Source organism: Lissotriton vulgaris, chromosome 8 (genome assembly GCF_964263255.1).
Source record: "Lissotriton vulgaris chromosome 8, aLisVul1.2, whole genome shotgun sequence".
Taxonomy (NCBI): Eukaryota; Metazoa; Chordata; class Amphibia; order Caudata; family Salamandridae; genus Lissotriton; species Lissotriton vulgaris.
In genome coordinates, this window is record NC_141696.1 from 106664160 (window position 1) to 106669597 (window position 5438).

Here is a 5438-nt window from a genome sequence, read left to right on the forward strand (position 1 = left end):
TGAGGTACAGGGTAAACAGCGGAAGAGTATTGTGAGTGCAGAGTGATCACTGTGAGTGCATAGTGTGCGGTGTGCTCATGTGACCGCAGGGTAAGTGGAGGTAGAACGTTGTAAGTTCATGGTGAGTGGCATAAGTGCAGTGTGGTCACTGTGAGTACAGGGTCAGAGGGTGGGTTGAGTGCATAGTGAGCAGTGTGAGTACATTGTGATCCCTGTGAGTGCAGGGTGAGTGTGAAAGTGGAGGACGAGAATGAGGAGTGAGTTGTCTGAATGCAGGGTGCATTCCCAGACACAGTTGAAGTTACTCAGCATGTTATTGAGGCTTGGCATAGGGTTTCAGATACAAGTTAAACTATTGCTTTTATGGCAATATTCAAGGTCCAGGGATCGAGGGTGGAGGACATAAATATTGTGCTCATCCTGCAATAAACTTCCAGTCTTGCAATTAGGGTTGCCAGCTCATTATATTGATGTCCCAGAAGGTACAAAAGTAAGCAGTCCCCTAAAGCCTATTTTCAGCACTGATCTGTGCACACTTGGAACAGCAAAAATACATAGAAAGCATTTTTACTTGTGTTATAAGGCTGCCTGAATGATCTATGACTTATAATTAATGGGTACAAAGATTGAAACGTCACATTACAAAGGAATACATACTATTTTATTTATAACCCTATTTAATGTCAAGACAAGGCCTTTGCAGGCTCTTTAAACAGCCCATGGCTGGCACTTTTATTTTGGTAACCCCGACTTTATATTCTGTTTCATGAAATGCATTCTCACATTAAGGCAGTAAAATGTAGGAATAGGCAGTGGGGGGCACAGGGGGTACTGGAACCAGAAAACAAACGGCCTCTTTAATCAGTTTACAAATGTATGTAAATATGTACATGGGGCAGATTTACAAGCCACTTTTGCATAACTTTTTCCATGTTAAAAGTAACGCAAAAGTGGTGCAAGGGGCTTGTAAATAAGCCCCATGATTTTTAACAGGCGCACACTGCCCATGGGCTCAAAAGGCTTCATTCAGCATGCCTATCCCCCTCCCACCCGTCATGTGTGTCAGCCCGGGCTGAGACAGCTTCCTGGGCACACACACGACACATTTGTAGCTGCCAGCCGCACCCGAGTACTTCACAGGTCTTTAAAAGACCATTTACGCATTAATGAGGCTTTGTTGTCCCCCTCCCCCCCCCCGAAATCGTCGTGCCTCTGGCCTTTAAAGACCTGTGACTCTTGACACTCAGCCGAGCCCCCAGCAGCTGGAGGGCTGAGATGCACGTCTCGTGCCTGGAAGCAACAATGTGGGGTGAAGTGCGCGCCCCCCCTGAAGGGATGCCGCCCCCCCCCCCCCCCCCCCCACCCAGGGGGGCATGCCCCTCAGTTTGAAGACCTATGCTTTAGACTATGCATGATTTGAATATTTGCAGATCAGCGCATGCATGCCTTGTTTGAAGGGTTGGTTTAGAGCATGCATGCATTTAATAGTTGCAGGCCAGAGCATGCATGCCTTGTTTGAAGGGGTTGGAGGCAGTAGCCTGCATGCTTTGTTCGCTCAATAGTAAACTGAAGGCTGTATGAATTGTTGTGTATGTTGGTGAATGTTAGACTAATTGAGTAGATGAGATATTTTGGGCGGTGGCCTGTATGTAGTGTGATGTCCTCATTTTGGGGAGGTTTGATTGGATCAACGAAAGTCTAGCTTATTTCACATATGTTGACAGAACAGGTAAAGTTAGTTTCCAAGCTACTAGAAAAGCCATTAAACTGCTGGCTCTTCATTTCAAGTGCATAGCTGCTTATTTGTAGCCTGCCACTTATGGCACACTTTGTCTGAGTTTATTTTTGTTGGCATAAATGATCCAGTGGATATTTCTAGACCAGGTTGAATACGGTAGCAAAGGGTACTAGTTGTATTTTTACATAGAAAAATCTACAATTTCTTTTTCCAGGTTCAAGACATCTTAAAAAACCTCAAAAACCTGAACAGAAGTTCTTTGAGTGTGAATGCGAGTCATCCTTATACCTGAATTTGAGTCTGACCATACTCCTCCGATGGGCATATGAGAAAAAACAGGCTGTAGCTAAGAGTTTCTTTTAGGTTGGTGGCATGGTCATCCGTGCACTTTTTTTTTACAAACCCCTGTAGTTTGGAGGTCATGGCTGAAGATAATCCTGTTTTCGGGAGATACTTTTAAGTGTTGTCGAGAGATACTTTTAAGTGTTGTCTTCTGTGGCTGTTATCACAACACATTAGACATCTGCATTCCAGAATAGAATAATGCGGAATCGGAGCATATGTTTAATCTGCAGTAGATAGATGTAAGAGCTCTTCTGGACTCTTAATGTCTAATGAGAAGGATGTCCAATGCTTGCATCAGAATTGTTAAGGTGGCCGGGTGCACTCGAACCTCTGTGAAAAGGATACATTAGGCCAGAGTTAACCACGTGCTAGCTAGATGTCCAAAGGATTCAGGAAGCAGAATGCTTGAAGCTTTCGTCTAGCATTTCATCGTCTTGTGAGTTTCCTGGCTTCACTTTCAAGGAGTACTAGCTCCAAGTCCTGCGTCAGGGTTTGTGCTGTCACCAAGTTCACAAGATGCACGTTTCCCTGAGGCTTTGTTTTTTGATTTACTTTGTCTTGAGGAAGCCCAGCATTTGCACCTGCTTGCTGTGGTAGCCGAATTGCTTTTCCTCTTCATGTATAAAGGTAGAGCCCTTAGAGAGGATTCTCTTGGTGGTGGGTATCTCCTTTACCCCTTCTTCCCACCTCATGTACTGTTGGCTGTAGGTAAAGCAGCTCTTGATGGCACCCAAAAGCAGGGGAAGCAACCGCATTGACGGCGGGAGTGATGAATACGCAGTCTGCGCTTGGTTCTGAGCGTAACGGTGCAGCCAGAATAGACCATGGGACTAGTAATGCCAGTATGGAGGTTGAGTGCGAACAGTAAAATATTACGTCAAGCAGCTCTCACGCTCTTCAACACTGTCACAGCTGTCTTGACCATTGCTAAGAATATCTTTACATTGGCTGGGGCCAGTGCCGTCGGGTTGTAAACATGCTAAGTGCCTTATACCGAAGGATCACAGCTGTGGCGGCGCCTTAGGGTGAACGCTCATCTGCCCTGTAAAAGAGGCAAGTAACCTCCTGAAGTTGAGGATGGGGGCATCCGGAACAGTGTTCAGTTTCCTAAGGTGACCTCTCGTCTCTGGAGTGAAATAAAAAAAAAAAAAAATATATATATATATATATATAAATGTATATATCCTTTAGTTATGGATAAATCTGCTAGTCGTACACTCCCACTAAATGCCTTCTGATGCAGTGCTCCAACAAAAAATGCTGCGATCACAAACTGTTCACAAAAAGAAATAAGTCTGAAATGGTTCTTCCCAGGATAAAACAAACCCTGGCAAAGACATTAGCTATTGCCTTTGTAATTCGAGTGCCGAGCTGCTGGATTTGCTAGAGTTTGTCTGTAAAGAAACAAAAAAATAAAATACTGGAGGAAAGGCTAACATATGTTTTATTATCTCAAAACTGTACATTGAATTCAATGTTCTTAATCTTGGTTACTGCAAAAGTTTATTATCCCAGTACTTTAAAAATAGTGAAGTGCCAGAATGTAAAGTGAAACGCTTGCCAAGGCCTAATTTCCTTTAACAAAGATTCAGCCATTTGGTTCTTGTAGCCAGTGTACAAATTTTCACCGGGGAGATTTTATGTTTTCTAGTACGGAGGTAAACGAGCTAGCTCTTCTCCATTGGCTGGCTTCCTAAACGGCGGCCAGCCGTTGGAGAAGAGCTGTGTCTGTCACTTTAAGCCTTGTCCGTTTTGGATTGAGGGGCGTGTTTTTTGCTGTCCTTTCTCTCCGTGACGTCTTCAGTCACTCAACAAAAAACACGCCCCTCCCCCCCCCCCCCCCCCCAGTCTGAAAAGGACGGGGTTACAGACTCCTGCTGCCAGTCTCGCAAAAGCCATCCTCTACAAGGAACAGCAAACCCCTGACCCGGACCTCCATTTGGCAAGAAGTATTGGCCGATTTCACCGCAGCGGGCCAGGTTCGCGAAGGAGACAAGAGCCGAGAAACATCACAGCTGTTGGCCTGGATTCCTACACCGTCATCGGTGTGCAGCGCTGTGGTTGGTCCCTGCCCCCAGGGATTCCGGCAGCATCATCAGCCTGCCGCGCTGGGATTTGCTCCCGCCTGCAGGGACTCCCACCACGTCATCGTGGGGCCGCGCTGGGATTGGTCCCAGCCTCTGAGGGCTCCCCCCTCGCTCATCCAGGAAGCGGAGCTGCTGGCCGGGGAGCGTCCCGAAAGAAAAGCCGACCGGGATTGAGACCGCCTGAAAGCCTCGCCTGCCCCGCAGATTCCAAGGTAACCGGCGCTAGAGTGCTCTGCTTTAATCACTGAGGTCTAAACCTATCCATGAACTTTATATAAGTTGGTAAATATTTCCACCAACGTTTGAGCCTGCATGAAAACATAGCCGTTTTGGCTCTGGTGGAAGTCCTTCTTCGCTATTTTATCTCACAGATTTCCTGTCCGCCTCAGCCAGAGAGGTCCCCATGCAGGAGGAGGCGGCGGCAGAGGTGGTGGCGGGGCCGGGGCCCGGCTGTCGGATTAGGGCCACGGACAAGTTGAAAGCCTGGGAGCAGAGCACGGACTCCTGGCATGCCTCCGAAGACCCGCCTCGCTGCACCCGAAGCAGATTCCATCCAACCTCTCGGCCCCCCTCAAGTGCTCCTGTCACTAATGCCCAGCTCTTTCTCTCCAAAGGGCACGTACCCAACGAGAAGATCGCAACCTGGCTGGAGGACTACAGGTAAGCCCCGACTTTGGAAACTTTTTGCTGCGCAACCCTTATGCGCCAGTGTATGGGGACAGACATCCTTCCATCAGTAAAAAAAAGACGAAGACATGTATTGACACGTGCTTTGCGTGACATGTGTGCAAGGAGGAGGGAATGACATGCAAACAGCCTTTCAAGTTTTGCGTAAAAAGAGGGTATGTGTTTGAAATAAGTTTATAATGCAGTCGAGGTTGTCTTATTTCTTCCGGCATCCTTATGGGGTGCAATGCGTTTGCTCGTTTCAGCTACCTGCAGCGCTCACTTATGGCTCTTCGGCTAATGTCAGGATCATACTCTGGCTTCCGCGTGGGTTACTCACGAACAGCTCTATCTGCTTGCGTAGAGGCATGCATTGGAAAAAGTAATCTCTCGCTAACCTGAGAAGTAACATCGGCTTCCTTAGAAACAGTCAGTTTTATGTTGCAGTCCATAGGTTGACAGATGCTTCCATGGCTGTTTTTTAAACCATTTATGAATGGCATTTTTGTAGAACGTCTTAGCTTCCGGAAACGTGGGCTTTCGAACAGTGATTTCGCCGTAGTTTTTTTTTCGTTAGATGTGAGGCGAGGTTTGCTGGCATT